Source organism: Tachypleus tridentatus, chromosome 6 (genome assembly GCF_004210375.1).
Source record: "Tachypleus tridentatus isolate NWPU-2018 chromosome 6, ASM421037v1, whole genome shotgun sequence".
Taxonomy (NCBI): Eukaryota; Metazoa; Arthropoda; class Merostomata; order Xiphosura; family Limulidae; genus Tachypleus; species Tachypleus tridentatus.
In genome coordinates this window covers 89,305,151-89,323,953 of record NC_134830.1, presented here as the reverse complement: position 1 = coordinate 89,323,953, position 18,803 = coordinate 89,305,151, and the positions used below count along the sequence as shown (strand labels likewise).

The following is an 18,803-nucleotide window of genomic DNA, read 5'->3' as shown; positions in this document are numbered from 1 at the left end:
GCACTGAAAACATTTAATGTCAAATCTCAGACATCATAAATATGTCGATATATTTTCTTTTGACAAACCTCCGTTAAAGTCACGTTATGTTGCACCCACTCACTACCCCCGCTCTGATTGGCTCATACTTTATTAAATATGTAAACATTAAACATATTACTACTCCTATCCTCTTCTCTGATATACAAATATCCTGTATTTTCTTGTTGATATAAAATAACTTGCATACATTTCATTGGATGTTGGAATTTTTTTTTGGCTAGTTATTATGAAAATTATTGGATAAAATTCATTCGGGTAAATATTTACCATGTTTAGTGGAGTACACACATCATTGTTGTTTGTACGGTTTACCCAACAAGTTGACTTAGTTACAAATTTTCGTAGAAAAACCCATGCAGTCCAATGAACTCTTGTTTTTAAATGTCATGTTTTCCTAACACGTGTAGATAAGAACAATGAGAAGGTAAACATAAAAAACCCAGCTAAATTAAACATAAGCAGAGATATTCGAAAGTGACAAAATGTTAATAAACTATTACATTTCTGAAAGGCTAACACATTCCTTACAACTATACACAACCATAACTTACTTGCATGGTCCGCTTAATCGCCAGTCACCGTTAACTTATATTGATGTATGTCAGTAACAGATATAGCACATTTATTTCTGTTCTTTTATTGTATTTTATGTTATTTATTAGTATGATTATTTTGCATTGTTATTCCAGTATATGGATTTAAGAATAAACAATATCTCCTACAGTGGATGAACTTTGAGAGATATTATTGGATTATCATAACAGCGACAATACTCAACTGATGAATAAATGCATACATGTATACATTTAATCAGTACGTTTTACCGAATTAGCTGTATTAATTATTAAGTTACTTTGCAGCTCTGATTTGTGTAGGTAGTCTGCTTTGACCAAACATTAATGGTGATTATGACTATTGAACATGGATGAATGTGACCATCGCCCGACCTCTAAGTAAAGGCTAGCCATTAACATATTATTAAATAAATACATTACTATTACTCACCGAATGACAAAAACATGACTACTGGTCATCACCTTAATACTGAAAAAAGCATGACTACTGACAATCGCCCGACTAATAAATAAAAGCACGACTACAGTTTAAATACTGAATATGAAGTAAAAGTATGATTAAAAACCATCTTCTAACTGCTAGACAAAAACAAGACAAATTACGATCACCTGACAGTCTGACTTCTATAAACAAAAGCAAGACAAATGGTCATTGTCTGACAGATTGACTTCTATAAACAAAAACAAGACAAATTGCCATCATCTGACAGTCTGACTTCTATCAAAAATAGCAAGACAAATGGTCATTGTCTGACAGATTGACTTCTATAAACAAAAACAAGACAAATTACCATCATCTGACAGTCTGACTTCTATCAACAAAAGCAAGACAAATGGTCATTGTCTGACAAATTGACTTCTAAAAACAAAAACAAGACAAATTACCATCATCTGACAGTCTGACTTCTATCAACAAAAGCAAGACAAATGGTCATTGTCTGACAGATTGACTTCTATAAACAAAAACAAGACAATTTACCATCATCTGACAAATTGACTTCTATAAACAAAAACAAGACAAATGACCATCGTCGGACAGTCCGACTTCTATAAACAAAAATAAGACAAATGACCATCGTCTGACAGTCTGACTTTATAAACAAAAATAAGACAAATGGTCATTGTCTGACAGATTGACTTCTATAAACAAAAACAAGACAAATTACCATCATCTGACAGTCTGACTTCTATCAACAAAAGCAAGACAAATGGTCATTGTCTGACAGATTGACTTCTATAAACAAAAACAAGACAATTTACCATCATCTGACAGTCTGACTTCTATCAACAAAAGCAAGACAAATGGTCATTGTCTGACAGATTGACTTCTATAAACAAAAACAAGACAAATTACCATCATCTGACAGTCTGACTTCTATCAACAAAAGCAAGACAAATGGTCATTGTCTGACATATTGACTTCTATAAACAAAAGCTTCATGATATACACCTAAACTACTAAAACAAAGTATGATTACTAACTAGGTGAAAACTACCAACATAATAATAATAATGACCTCTAATCATCACTACAGTACCCTAACCTCTAAACAACCGCAGTATTACAGTCCACTCCTTATAAATATATCATCAGCCTGCCTTATGAACACTAAAAATCAACACGAAAAGAAACAATCTGGCCAGAAAACACAAGCATGACTCAATTCTAATTACTAAGCAACACTAAAATTAAAGACTACCTAATTCTCTCCTAGTCAAAAATGTGCGTTATAAATTACACACGTTATCTCCGCCTTTAAAGATAATATATCGCCTTTCTTTTAAATGACTGGGAGAAGAAGCTTCTCTTAGTGCGTCATGCTTCTTATAAAACGTGCAACCATTCCAAAAAAAATACGTGAAACAAAATACAGCTACGAATCGTAAAGTAAACATAGATGTCATTTTTACATATCTATGACTGGAGAAAGAAGCTTCTTTTAGTGTGTCATGCTTCTTGGAAAACGTGCAACCATTCCACAAAAATACGTAAAACAAAGAAGAGAAACGACTCGTACAGTAAACATAGATGTCATCTTCACATATCTATGACTGGGAGAAGAAGCTTCTTTTAGTGCGTCATGCTTCTTGTGAAACGTGCAAACATTCCACAAAAATACGTGAAAGAAAGGACAGAAACGACTCGTAAAGTAAACATAGATGACATCCTTACGTATCTATGACTGGAAGAAAAAGCTTTTTTTAGTGTGTCATGCTTCTTGTAAAACGTGCAACCACTCCACAAAAATACGTGAAACAAAGGACAGATTCGAATCGTAAAGTATACATAGATGTCATCTTTACATATCTATGACTGGGAGAAGAAGCTTCTTTTAGTGCGTCATGCTTCTTGTGAAACGTGCAAACATTCCACAAAAATACGTGAAAGAAAGGACAGAAACGACTCGTAAAGTAAACATAGATGTCATCTTTACGTATCTATGACTGGAAGAAGAAGCTTTTTTAGTGCGTCATGCTTCTTGTGAAACGTGCAACCACTCCACAAAAACACGTGACACAAAGCACAGAAACGACTCGTAAAGTAAACATAGATGTCATCTTTACATATCTATGACTGGGAAAAGAAGCTTCTTTTAGTGCGTCATGCTTCTTGTAAAACGTGCAAACATTCCACAAAAATACGTGAAGCAAAGGACAAAGACGACTCGTAAAGTAAATATAGATGTCATCTTTACATATCTATGACTGGGAGAAGAAGCTTCCTTTAGTGCGTCATGCTTCTTGTAAAACGTGCAGCCACTCCACGAAAATATTTGTAATAAAAGACAGAAACGACTCGTAAAGTAAACATAGATGTCATCTTCACATATCTATGACTGGAAGAAAAAGCTTCTTTAAGTGCGTCATGCTTCTTGTAAAACGTGCAACCATTTCACAAAAATACGTGAAGCAAAGGAGAGAACAGACTCGTAAAGTAAACATAGATGTCATCTTTACATATCTATGACTGGGAGAAGAAGCTTCTTTTAGTGCGTCATGCTTCTTGTAAAACATGCAAACATTCCACAAAAATACGTGAAGCAAAGGAGAGAAACGACTCGTAAAGTAAACATAGATGTCATCTTTACGTATCTATGACTGGAAGTAGAAGCTTCTTTAAGTGCGTCATGCTTCTTATAAAACGTGCAACCATTCCAAAAAAAATACGTGAAACAAAAAACAGCTACGAATCGTAAAGTAAACATAGATGTCATTTTTACATATCTATGACTGGAAAAAGAAGCTTCTTTTAGTGTGTCATGCTTCTTGGAAAACGTGCAACCATTCCACAAAAATACGTAAAACAAAGGAGAGAAACGACTCGTAAAATAAACATAGATGTCATCTTCACATATCTATGACTGGAAAAAGAAGCTTCTTTTAGTGTGTCATGCTTCTTGGAAAACGTGCAACCATTCCACAAAAAATACGTAAAACAAAGGAGAGAAACGACTCGTAAAGTAAACATAGATGTCATCTTCACATATCTATGACTGGAAAAAGAAGCTTCTTTTAGTGTGTCATGCTTCTTGGAAAACGTGCAACCATTCCACAAAAATACGTAAAACAAAGGAGAGAAACGACTCGTAAAGTAAACATAGATGTCATCTTCACATATCTATGACTGGAAAAGAAGCTTTTTTAGTGTGTCATGCTTCTTGGAAAACGTGCAACCATTCCACAAAAATACGTAAAACAAAGGAGAGAAACGACTCGTAAAGTAAACATAGATGTCATCTTCACATATCTATGACTGGAAAAAGAAGCTTCTTTTAGTGTGTCATGCTTCTTGGAAAACGTGCAACCATTCCACAAAAATACGTAAAACAAAGGAGAGAAACGACTCGTAAAGTAAACATAGATGTCATCTTCACATATCTATGACTGGAAAAAGAAGCTTCTTTTAGTGTGTCATGCTTCTTGGAAAACGTGCAACCATTCCACAAAAATACGCAAAACAAAGGAGAGAAACGACTCGTAAAGTAAACATAGATGTCATCTTCACATATCTATGACTGGAAAAAGAAGCTTCTTTTAGTGTGTCATGCTTCTTGGAAAACGTGCAACCATTCCACAAAAATACGTAAAACAAAGGAGAGAAACGACTCGTAAAGTAAACATAGATGTCATCTTCACATATCTATGACTGGGAAAAGAAGCTTCTTTTAGTGCGTCATGCTTCTTGTAAAACGTGCAACCACTCCAACAAAATACGAGAAACAAAGGACAGAAACGACTCGTACAGTAAACATAGATGTCATCTTTACATATCTATCACTGGGAAAAGAAGCTTCTTTTAGTGCGTCATGCTTCTTGTAAAACGTGCAACCACTCCACAAAAATACGTGAAATAAAGGACAGAAAGGACTCGTAAAGTAAACATAGATGACATCCTTACGTATCTATGACTGGAAGAAAAAGCTTTTTTTAGTGTGTCATGCTTCTTGTAAAACGTGCAACCACTCCACAAAAATACGTGAAACAAAGGACAGATTCGAATCGTAAAGTATACATAGATGTCATCTTTACGTATCTATGACTGGAAGTAGAAGCTTCTTTAAGTGCGTCATGCTTCTTATAAAACGTGCAACCATTCCAAAAAAAATACGTGAAACAAAAAACAGCTACGAATCGTAAAGTAAACATAGATGTCATTTTTACATATCTATGACTGGAAAAAGAAGCTTCTTTTAGTGTGTCATGCTTCTTGGAAAACGTGCAACCATTCCACAAAAATACGTAAAACAAAGGAGAGAAACGACTCGTAAAGTAAACATAGATGTCATCTTCACATATCTATGACTGGAAAAAGAAGCTTCTTTTAGTGTGTCATGCTTCTTGGAAAACGTGCAACCATTCCACAAAAATACGTAAAACAAAGGAGAGAAACGACTCGTAAAGTAAACATAGATGTCATCTTCACATATCTATGACTGGGGAAAGAAGCTTCTTTTTGTGCGTCATGCTTCTTGTAAAACGTGCAACCACTCCAACAAAATACGAGAAACAAAGGACAGAAACGACTCGTACAGTAAACATAGATGTCATCTTTACATATCTATGACTGGGAAAAGAAGCTTCTTTTAGTGTGTCATGCTTTTTGTAAAACGTGCAAACATTCCACAAAAATACGTGAAGCAAAGAAGAGAACAGACTCGTAAAGTAAACATAGATGTCATCTTTACATATCTATGACTGGGAGAAGAAACTTCTTTTAGTGTGTCATGCTTCTTGTAAAACGTGCAAACATTCCACAAAAATACGTGAAAGAAAGGACATAAACGACTCGTAAAGTAAACATAGATGTCGTCTTTACATATCTATGACTGGGAGAAGAAGCTTCTTTAAGTGCGTCATGCTTCTTGGAAAACGTGCAACCATTCCATAAAAATACGTGAAACAAAGGACAGAAACGACTCGTAAAGTAAACGTAGATGTCATCTTCACATATCTATGACTGGGAAAAGAAGCTTCTTTTTGTGTGTCATGCTTCTTGGAAAACGTGCAACCATTCCACAAAAATACGTGAAACAAAGGACAGAAACGACTCGTAAAGTAAACATAGATGTCATCTTCACATATCTATGACTGGAAGAAAAAGCTTTTTTTAGTGTGTCATGCTTCTTGTAAAACGTGCAAACATTCCACAAAAATACGTGCAACAAAGGACACAAATGACTCGTAATGTAAACATAAAGATCATGTTTGCATATCTACAACTGGAAGAAGAAGCTTTTTTTAGTGCGTCATGCTTCTTGTCAAATATGCAAACATTCCACAAAAATACGAGAAACAAAGGACAAAGACGACTCGTAAAGTAAATATAGATGTCATCTTTACATATCTATGACTGGGAGAAGAAGCTTCCTTTAGTGCGTCATGCTTCTTGTAAAACGTGCAGCCACTCCACGAAAATATTTGTAATAAAAGACAGAAATGGCTCGAAATGTAAATATGTCATGTTTACAGAGTTCTAGTAACTTTTTAATGTTGGATTGACATGTTTATGGTCACATCTCAGTAACGCCCGTTTTCTTCCTATTTCTAATAATATCAGCCATTTATAATTATAATTCTGTAACAATCTGCAGAGAGTTTCTTATACGGATTTCAAAGTTGTCATGTCTAATATACAGACTTTGGCAATTTTCTCTGACGTTTATCCATTTAAAATTTCGTATTTTCAAAGATATTCTATGCATATAAAAAAGGTAACCTTTGATTGTGCGCTTTGATTACCTCTTCCGTGGAGACTGTGAGGAGAGTATTGAAAGGTATAAATATTCTGAACGTGTCTATTTTTATCGTGTTATTAAACATTCGAATGGATACTTGTTTTTAATGAAATTTTAAAAAATAGCTAAGTCAATAGCAGATAGTAAATTTAGCAGAAAACAACAATTTTTTTATGTACTACATTATACGTTCTAAAATTATACGAGGCTGGTTTATTCGTCAGATATACCATCAGAGCTAAAGTTGCCCTTTAACGTGAGCGTAACGAAGGAAGTGTGTGTTCTCGTAGTGAAGCCTCATCGGGCTATCTGCTGTGTTAACACAGCGTTGTAAACCCGTAGGCTTACCACTGTCCTCGCGGGAGACGCAAGGAAGGGAAAGACATGGAGATCTCGAGCCTCTTCTTAAAGGAGAACATTTAACATTTGTGCAAAAAGTGATATTTTAGGAAAAGTTGTGTTTAAATGAACGCGTATTTGGTTCTAATCTGAACTACTTTAAAACAACAAAAAATACGCTAATGTTCCGTTATTCTCTCAATAGCCATTATAATATACACGGAAGACATTTGTTACAATGTTTAAACTGTACGTAATCTGTTTTGCGCACAACTACAATCTACAAATGTACAAAGATATACTCACACAAACAACAGATTTTGGTTTTGCATATTGCTACAGCTATACCGTAGAGGTGAATTAATACTGATTCCTGCCAAAAGTAAAGATACGCTCTGAAAGTAATTGTTATAAAAATAATTTTGATATTTTGTTTGTTTGATACTAAGCACAAAGCTACACAATGTGCTCTTTGTCCTGTGTCTAACAACAGTATCGAAACCGGATTACTAGTGTTATAAGTCCTCAGAATTACTGCTGAACCACTCGTGTTAATTTTTCGTATTACATCACATCCTCAAGATTGACTTAGTAAAACATAGCTATTATAAAGCTCATACATATAGTACTATTATACATAAAAATGTCCTATGATAGATGATTTGTGTGTATGTCTAAACTATATAATATGCATTGAAAAATAAAATATAAATTTTATAAATATTTTTTTAAAAAATCAGACAATAATAAAAGAAGATATTACATTGTTCTGTATAATAAATTTTACAACTATATCTATTTTAATTTATAATACAAATATTATGTTATTTTCTTATCAACTGTAATATATCATTTCGGAACTGATGTTTGAAAGTGAGCCCTTTCTTTAAAAAACATGGTTGCGAATACAAGCTTTTAACACTATCGATATCGTTTTCTTTCCGTCTTATGTGTCTGTTGGTCGTAGTTAATAAATTATTCATCTTTATGAATTTAATTAACATGCTTTGTTGCTTGAGATGGTTTAAAAGTTTTATGAAAGGATTATATTAAAAGAAATAATAAAACTTTAAATTTATGATGTATGACATTTATTACTATACCTTACTTAAGACTTTTACGTCTTAAAGGAAGTTAATGAAGGGTCGACTGAATATTTACAAATTTTCTGCATATCTGTTACTATACTACTTGTAACTAGTGATTCGGACCACTCGTATACGTATCATCAAAATTTACTAAGAGAGATCTTGAATTATAAGGGAATATTTATATAACATCTACTTTGTTCTAAGAAAAGTTAACACTATATAGGTTCATTTCTGTGCTCTAAGACAAATCACGATTTTTTGTCTTGTTATATTTCAAGTTACGTCCTGAGCTTTAAGTAAATGGAATATACTGTAGACCAGTTCCAGAGTCATAGACAGAATCAGTATTTTTTAAGATAACTCTTTATTCGTGGTACGTTTATGAGAGTAATTTAAAGCATAAGAGAAATGGATACTTTTATTGTTAGTATGCAGGTAGAACTAGGAAGACTATTGTGAATATGAAATGTACTGACCATTTCCTAAACTTCAATTGGTTTTATACAATTAACTACCTGCTACTCTTGCAATATAAAGGAATGAAAAATAATTTTATGTGAAATGTACAACAAATATCAGTAGTAATAAATGGTATTAAAGGTAATATCGATGTTATTTTTGTTTAACTTTTTACACGACTCATATGTTATTAGGGATCCCGTATATAAAATTTTCATCGGCTTACAAGTAATTTAGTACATAAATAATTTATAAAAAGTCATTTTAAAACTAGAAGTCACACCAGTTAAGGTATTAAACTACAAAGGGAAACATATTTGTAAATCTACAAATTAGTGCACGTAAGTCTAAATTTGTTTAAATTAACAATAAATCAGTAAACACATCACCCTCGAGTATTCTTCACCAAATTAATTCAACATTTGAGGATTATAACATTAATTTATCAAATATTTATTAATTTATTTAATCTACTTCTGAGATGTTCCACAATGAACTTTTCCAAGGCCGCAATCGCTAAAAGCGTCCATTAGAGGAACTGAATAGTGGTAAAAAACCTTATAATTTACGTAGACCGCTCACGTGTGCGTTTTAACTGGTGTAAAAACTAGTCGTTCTTTTTATGTATATACATATTTAATTACTGGTGCTTCATAAACGAAAATTTAATCTCAAAGCCCCAAGACGATTAAAATATGCGATTCGATAAAAGATAAGTTTAAACGTAATGAGTAGTTCTTCTGTCCCAAGTGTATTGTGTTAACCTATATTTTTTTCTATTGTTTTAACAGTAGTAAAATACGGTAATATCTTAAATCTCTAAAGAAGTATTGAAACATTTGCCGTAAGCAACAAACATTGTCTTGTAACCTACCTGGGTGATGAGTTGATTGCACCGGGGAGAAATAAATATTTCTGTAATGTAATTAAGATTACCAAATGTCTGTTACTAGAAACCATTTTTTCGAGGTTTCATCTTCATAAGGCTAATTTCTCATCACACGTACCAAAATACTAGGATAATTAAATCAAAATAACGCACAATTCTTTAGAGATATTTGTTACTGCATAATAAGCTAACAGACGAGAAGAAACAGTAAAAGAAGTTGTTTTTTTACTTTAACTAATTACTCGCTACCGTTCTACGCATTACAACACCTCCTATGTTATTCATAACTTTGAGAATACATTACTGTGGAGTTCTTAATTTTCCAACGGCTTAAATGCTAGCTTTATAAAATATAAACTTATGCTAGGAATCGATGTGTAGCAAGTGTGAGGTTAGTCACGCATATACAACTTCGGACCACTTCTCTTACTTCATAGATAAATTTCACTATGACAAGTTCATGCCACAAGACATTAAAAGAAAGAGCAGAAAAGTCTAAATTCTCTTCTATCTGTTCTTTGACTAGTGTTATTTATTTAACGCATGCTGTTCTTGTTTTCTTGTTTGTTTATGTAAAACAAATATACAAAGAAAATAGAAGGTATCGTACATTTCTTACAGTTATATATGACGTGTTTCTTACAACGCCTTTCCCTTCTGGCGATGTCATACAATTTCAATTTCTGTAATATTTTTGCGCGCAATATGCTCCCCTTTTTTATCACTTTATCTTGCACAACGGTGAAACCAAAGGTATTTACTCACTTGTAAAGAGGTTTAAAGTTTATTTAAGCATACCTATTGGAATATCTCATACTTACTTTTATTACTTAGCAAAAGAACACAGAATAACAATTTCTATTTATAAAAGATTTAATAACGAAAAAAAAATCAATCACTAACACATCTGTAGCCAAGAAAATGCGCCACTGTAATATGTAAAATAAAGAAATAAATGATAACAAATATCTCGAATATCAGAGTTTGCTTGTTTGTTCTTCAACACTAATCTAGACAATGTGCTATCAATGTTCTGCCCAAGAAAGTATGGAAACCGGAATTTCAGTGTGATAAACTCTGAGACTTACAAATGAGAACGTTTGTCTCACCATGAATTACCCATTTCTAAATTTTGCAAAAGTATTTCTGAAAAACATCTAGTGTTTACATTGTTTAAAGGACTAGTGACGTAATTCTTCTGTAAAAATAATCAATTGAAACTTGTATGACGAACTTCAGGGAATTATCCAAGCAGATTGGTGAGAAAAATGTTTCCCATAAAACTACTATACTTTTACTATAGTTTAAGAATTTTGGGTAACATACTTACACAAATATGTTAAGATAGTCATATACCTTAATGTCGAATATTTCTGACAAAAAGTAAACTGGTGAAAACGTTACATAAAACAATATGATTATTCAGTATCCTAAAAAAAAAAAAACAATAAATCCCATCATTCATTTAAAGTAGTGCAAGAGTTGGCGGATGGTATTGTTCACTGTCCTCCTTTAAATTACCAATTCAAATCTGGGGATGACTAATCCAGATGACTTTTCTGTGGTCTTGTGCGAATATCCAAAATAAACAAAAATTTATTTCTAGCAGAAACAAGAATCCATCCTACATTCAGAAATTACTATCACTATTTGATTTTGGTTTTATCACTTGATTAACGAAACTCAACTTCTAAAATAGCTACAGGCAGAGTTTAATTGCAGGCATGCTTAATTATCATCGGATATAACAAAATAAACAAAGTGATGAGAGCAGTAGTTTGATATCGTGGGAAAGAGACAACAGAGCTCCTCCTGGGAAAATAAATGAATATCATGAGAAGTTTAGAATAACTTAAATTTGGAAATTTCTAAATTTATTTAAATGTACTTTTCCTTGCTAAAAATGTTTCCAGCCATAAAAAAAAGTACAGAAGTTTCATTCTGTGACTTCGAGTTTAACAAACGCGATGAATCAAAAGTTATTCTGATTACTCAATACTACAAAGCACATAAATAAAATAAAATACTATTGACTTACAAGAAGCTATATTTATTAGATATATGAATTTATTTCGATTTCTAAGTTTTGCTTTTTTATTTGTGAGTATTGCGTGTAAAATGACTGAAATATCTTTCAAAATTAGATAATAGTTGGATCTTAAATAAAATGTTTATGGATATTTCCCGTTAGAAATGTTACAAATAACGTTGGTTATAAAGTGTTAATTTGGTCGAATTCCGAGTTTCTTTTTTGTCACCATACCAACAGTCTTGGACTTGTGTAAGTTACGCCTTTTACCTTCCGTTTAATATTGGTATACGATGTTTTATTTCTCTGAACTCATTCAAGAAGTAAACTGGTACAAACGACGGATAAAAAGAAAGTTCACGGAAAAAAGGAAAATTTCTAAAATCAAAAACGGTTATCAAACTCTCAGTTCGTTATTTCTTTCTATCTTTGTTTCAAAATTTCCCGCTAAGGGATATTAGTACCTAAATTCGACTGTCAGACTAGACGGAAGATAAGTAGCTAACAGTCCCATCTCCAAGTGTTACGGCTATTCTTATCTGAAATAAAAATGTAATTCTTATTGCTCACCCACGACCCCAAGGTATAGAATATGGTTTTGCATCTATGGCTCATGAGCCGTGAATTTTTGGATCCATAGACCAGACAATATGGTCACTAGGCTCGCATTCCCCTCCCAAAACACTCCATTGTAGGCACTTAATCCATAGATATTAAAAGGTTTTATCTATATGCCTAACTTACTTTTTAAACTGCAAATAATTAGTACAGTAAGTACATAGTAAATAAACTACGTATGTAAGAAATAATCAGCCTTGTGAACGAAATTCCAAAAAAAAGTCATTTACCTTAACTGATATGTTAACTAAACCTTGAACATCTATAACATTTTGAAATTCTATTACGTACATTCTAAGTTCAAGTTAAAATTTCAACATTTTGAGCTGTTTCTGATTTGCGGTCTGGAAAACTAAGATCTGTCTATAATAGTCTGTTTTTGTTTCCAAGTGATTAGGGCTCTTGACTTGCAATCTGAGGATCGCAGGTTCGAATCCCTGTCACACTAAACATACTCACCCCTTCAGCCGTGGGAGTGTTATAAGTTACGGTCAATCTCATTATTCATTACTAAAATTAACTTAAGAGTTGGCGGTAGGTGTTGATGATCTGGCTGCCTTCCTTTCAGTCTACCACTGCTAAATCGGAGAAGGTTAGAGCAGATAGTCCGTGTAGCTTTGCCAGAAATTCAAACAAACAAATAAATATTAAAGTTATTAACTGCGCTTTCTTTCCTTAGATGTAAGTGGTAGTGGAAAGTGTTATATATGATTTATTAAATGCGCCTGAAATTTACTTCTATAACAACTGATTCTATTTCTTTTTTCATAGAAACTAGTTAATATATATCTAATTCAGTCTTTTATCAAATTTTCTTCCTTTACAACGCTAAAACTATTATTAATTTATACCCATTTCAGTAAGGGTATTTTATTACCATTTTACTACTATGTTAATAAAACTGGATGATGTAAATTTATCAGAATATGATACTCTTTCCTGTATACTTGAGAGATGATTCGAAATACTAATTTTTATTCGTCAATCAGAAAAATCAGAAACTGATAAATGAAAACCATTTACAAAGTTGGAGAGCTTTCACTTTAGTTTGTTTTCAATTTGGCGCAAAGCTACACGAGGGCATCTGCGCCCTAATATAGTAGTAAAAGACCACCCACTGCCAACATTGGACTATCGTTTTACTAAAGAAAAGTGGGATTGACCATCACATTATAACGCCCCAACAGTTGAAATGGCGAGCATGTTGGATTTGAATCATAACGCTGAAGAAATATTTCACACAATTCATGGTGTTTTCCATCAGCATATACTGATATCTGAAAGTTAACCCGTTTCCATTCATACAGGTTGAGAATATCACATGAATATGCAAGCTGCAAAATACTATCAAATTTGAACTCATTTGTTTACCTAAAGTGGAAATGTTTGATAGACACATATTTGAGAGTCCTAGCGGTAGCTGTCAGAGTTCCATATTAAATTAAGTCCTATATCAAACCAATATGTAGTACACTCATTGTTCAGTGCCTGATATATAAGAGAATTAATTATAATACATTATATGATTGTTATGACAAAGATGAGTACACTGTAGTTCATCAATAACGTTAACAAAACATGGTTTAACACTATAAATAAACTACCATATAGCACTAATTGCTATTGTTTTGAAGCTGTGTACTTTCAGTTACAATTTATCTTTTTCTAGTGGAAATCGCCTGAAAAAGCTGTAAAGCGAAACGTGTAGTGTCCATTAAAGAAATACAACAATTTGGTGTTATGAGGTCGTTTATTTCTAGTTATAAAATGTCTTCTGTACACCAATCTGTACAACAGAAGCTCAGTAAAAGGTGTTTTGCTTGCAGTATTTTTCTGCATAAGTATTTGATTAACTTACTAGATCAGATATTAAACCTATGCCGTTTTGACCTAACATTTTAGTAAAAGTCTTTGATCAAAGCATAAACCAATACTCTTAACGCTAGATAAAAGGAGCGAAGATCCCTAGAACTAGCAGACTTTATATTCACATAAACGATATAAATATCAACATGGACATCATGTTGATATAAGGTAAATACTTCAGAAAATTATTCAGGATTTAAGACACGTATTCGTTATATTGTTTTTCTCTGCCCTAAACCTTCTTCAGAAAGGTTTTCATGTATTGCAGACTATTTTGAGCACTCTCGTAAAGTTAATCTTTCTAAACGTCAATATACCATTTCTTAACTCCCTCCTGTTTTGTGTTTCGATAATATTTTAAAAGTTTTTTTTTCAATTTGCATCATAAGGGTTGTGAGTGTAAATCACAACCTTCACACTTTGAGTTACGTGCTTATTGGTTTGTGTTTCAATTCTCCCAAACTCCTCAGTAATTCTACACTTTCGGATTAAAGCTTCAACAGAAATAAAATGAATACGGTAAAGAAATGTTGATTTATATGATAATTCTTTTACTTCGCAACAAACTAAATCACGATTTCTTTATTCTCTTCTGCCACCAGTGTCGGCTTTGTAGGGAAGTGACAACTTAAGGTTCCCCAGGTAACACTTTATCTTTTGCTATTCATTCCTGTTCGTAGAACCATTTAACTTCAGAAAATTTTTGTCAGTTCTAAACTTCCTTAACTTATTTGTTTTTAATCACAAACATTTTATACGTCTTTTCTTAGGCATTTTATTATTCCAATACCATATTTCTTTGCGTTTTTTTTCCAACTTTAATTTAATATCTTTAGCAATGTCTTTCGTTTTAACTTTTCAGAAATAATGTTTAAATCTCAGTTTGGAAGATTCATTCACTTTCTAAATGAAAATAATGGAATTGAAAACTAATCCTCTTTTCAGCAGATGCATTTCTAGGAAATGTGTAAAACATAGAAACGCGTGGACATTACTCTTAAAATGATTAGTAATTAACGATTAAACTTGTTTAGCAGACTGGACAGTTGGAATTACAAGAGATGAATCCAAAACGACACACAATAAACTATCCGTTCTCTCCCCAGCGTTGGTATCGAGACCCAAATTTTAGCGACGTAAGTCTGCAAACTTGTCAATGAGGATGAATCGAGTAAGATTTTTATTTTGATGCTTTCTAAAGCTACTCGTACAACAAATCGGTTGATCCACTTAACTGTATCACTTATCTAAATGTTTGAAGTACGAAATTTTCATTCATTTTTTCCCAATGTATTTAAGCGGTTAACGTGCCCAAATTTCACATTAGATGATTTATGGTTCATTTCCCGTTGCCGCAAAAACACGATCTGCTGTTTGGGACCATTTAAAAAAACAATGTTATAACCTCATATTATAAACTGTCAGACAAGAGTAGTCCAAGCGTTGGCGGTGGGTGCTGTTGACTATCTATTTTTTTCCGTATGTATATTACAGACAGCTATGAACAGATAAACATGTATAGCTTTACGCAAAATGTAATTTAATAATTTTCATAGAATTAAAAGCAAAAGTCGTTTATATTATATTTTACCATTCATAATACATTTATTTTGCTTTGAACTTGTCCTTTGCTGTTGAAAAACTACAATATTCACAAGTAACGGATAACTCTAAATTTTTAAACAGTTACGCAAGTTCTTATCGCCTAAATGCTATTCTTCCGTTCATACAACAAAACTAAAAACGTTGTTTTATTCCACAACACAATCGTCACACAATTTAATTACAAAACGCCTATTTGCAAACCATCTCCGCCGTTTGTTTCAATAAACCTCAAAGATTGAACATTATTCTTCTAGGCCTAAATCCCTACAGACTACCACGCTTCGTGAATAAAGATTGTTGACACTAGGGTGCCGTTTCATTCAACGCATTTACTGTTTGTGTGATGTGGATAGTTCAGTTAATATGCGGTCAAAATAAACTAGATAAACTTTAATACATTTACACTTAGCTTAGATCAGATCTTCCTTGGAGATTTCGTCTGTGAATGACGACGTGGTAATATTTCTAGAAAATAAGTGATGTACCTGAAATGAATGGAAGTTGCTTATGGGGCGTGATCCGAGTTGGAAATGTGTATGCACATCACCGTTATGAATGACGTAGTTGGTTACGTCATGCAATATTGATATTTCAAAAATATCCTTCAATTATTTCTAGTTGCAGATTTTGATATTCCAAACATTGTCATAACTTGTTCTTATGTCATTAGAAAATATGTATCTACTGAAGGGCTATTTTCATATATTTAATATGAGGGTGGGATTTTAAATGTAAATGAAAGAACATTTTAAAATTGGAAGTTATTAGTTGATATCAACTTTTTTCTTGGCTTTCACTCATTTATTAAAGACGTTCATTTACCCGGAACTAATCTAGAGCGTACAGAATTCAGGGGTCGACAAATGACGTCAGTCTGTTGTAGCTCCGAAAGGTTTGGTTAAAAACGCGTTTTGAGGTGTAAACAGTGAGAACAAAACATTTCATTCAAACTCTAATCCATTAGATAAACCTTTGTCAACATGTTCATTCACAAGTAGTAATTTCGAGGAACTAGCGATACTTGTTACTAAAATCGTTCAAAACGGGTGAGATAAAAAAGATAGCAGTATATCCGATAATTCAGTCTCTGTTGTGGCGCGTGGTGCAGTGAAAATGTGAAACATAAACTTGTTACGTAGGGATAACGTCTGAAATAAATATTCACATTACTTCTGGAATTCAAATTCCGTTAAGGAAGTGTGTCAGTTTTTAAACGTTAATGCTTCCAGTGGCACAGCAGTATGTCTGCGGACTTATACCGCTAAAAATCGGGTTTTGATGCCAGTGGGGCAGAACATTGACAGCCCTTTGTGTGGTTTTGTGCTTAATAACAAACAACAACAAACGTCAATTCCCTCAACGGCGTACGTATTATTTTATCAAAATATTCAATGTTGCTAGTAATTAGAAGCGTTATGAATACTTTAAAGTCAGAAGTACAATATTTTATTCGTCTTTGTAAAATCTTATAATGTTTTTGATGTAGAAATAATGGGGAAAAACGAAATGCCTATTTCACAGTTTTAGTGGCACTATACTAGTACTTTAACATTCTGTAACTGCTCACCTTAATAACTAACACCTTTGCTTTCACACGTGTCACTGGAATATTTGAAACTCATCTTATCAGTCATTAATACAAGCCTTAAGCGTCCAAGAGTTGCAAAATAATATGATAAAAAAATCAGTAAGTTGAAAATTGATTACCTCTGTTCATTCTGATGGTCATAATTGTCCGACATCTCAATTTTCACCTTAGAGGGTTGCTGTAAAGGATAAGGATATTATTAGACAACAAACACATTGACAAACTTTCCAATCTCTACTGTACGTAGAAATATGTTTTCAAGAAAACGTATAAATAGAGTAAAGGCATAATGGTCCACTGAAACTACATCCAAAGACTTGATAGGCATAAGATCAAACAATACTACTGTTCGGACACCATTTTTTAATTGAAACAGCTGTTGATTATGAGATGTTCCGGAAGCTCACGGACTGTTAGTTTGTAAACCGTTATCGATTTCAAATAATTATTTATCATCTTGCTAATGGTGGAGAAAATATATGTAATGTTTACAGAACACAATAACAGAAATCTTGGGCTGGAGGACTAGGTACATAGCAAAATCGTTTTTACTTTCAAATCTACCAAAGTGTGAGGAAGCCAAACTGATAAGCTTACGTTGATCAAATTATTGAAGGGAATTCATCAGAAACTAGCAGAAAAATTCTCACTCTACCTCGAGTGTATTTGATGTAACAGAACACTTACTGAAGAAGTATACACTACGTAAACCTTATCTGTTGGAATTGTAATAGAACAGTATTATAAAACATCTTATTTGAAACACTTAATGTTGGTAGAATGAAAAAAGGAAAAAGTTAAATTATTTAAACAATGTATAACCTTATTAAAGTACGAAACTGAAAACCTTATATATCTTTCACTATTGCTTACTCTAACATAAACATTATTGATTCCTATAAAACTGTTCTGGCAACGGTGAAGTGGTATTTTGAAAAGAAAAAAAAAACAGTCAGCAGGTCAACTAACTTGGTAACATGATCGTTGGTATAGGTCTCAGAATTTTAGTTGTTTGTATAGGTATTTGGTAATATGATAACATGTACCTTTATCAATCCACCTTTAACTGTCCATCGTTTAATACGTACATTTACTGTTTGCACGCTCAAATTCTACGCAGTATCACTGCTATCCCGCGTCAAATTATTACCGCGCATGTCATGCTCAAAACTATAGAACAGTGGCACTTACAAACACCTCCCAGTGACGTAATGGGGCCGTACATTTATAAGAAGAATTTACACAGATCCTGCTACTCAATAGGAAGATCTCGCAGAAAGTCCTCACCATCTACCCTTCTCTAATCAAACTACTCAAATATCTCATTCCAGACTTACTGACCAGAAGATACCTGGGTCCACTTGCTCTGTTTTCACACCTGGTAATTCTTCATCACTGGTACGTTTGATATTACTGATATTTTATCAGTTTCACAGAATTTTTAACTATAAACTACAAATATGGAC

The 18,803-nt window shown here is 33.0% G+C and overlaps 1 protein-coding gene and 1 pseudogene across 2 annotated transcripts in view; one reads left to right on the top strand and one right to left on the bottom strand.

Annotated features, from left to right (window-relative positions):
- Positions 1–18,803, bottom strand: part of LOC143251664 (polyribonucleotide 5'-hydroxyl-kinase Clp1-like) — an 83,015-nt pseudogene that overhangs the window by 63,855 nt on the left and 357 nt on the right. The window contains exon 2 of the transcript XR_013028638.1: positions 17,457–17,515. The product of XR_013028638.1 is annotated as a polyribonucleotide 5'-hydroxyl-kinase Clp1-like (transcript). The remainder of the gene's footprint in view (positions 1–17,456; positions 17,516–18,803) is intronic.
- LOC143253008 (uncharacterized) overlaps positions 18,606–18,803 on the top strand; it is a 32,937-nt gene continuing 32,739 nt past the window's right edge. Inside the window, exon 1 of the mRNA XM_076506044.1 lies at positions 18,606–18,735. The gene's annotated coding sequence lies outside the window, so the exon portion shown is untranslated. The remainder of the gene's footprint in view (positions 18,736–18,803) is intronic.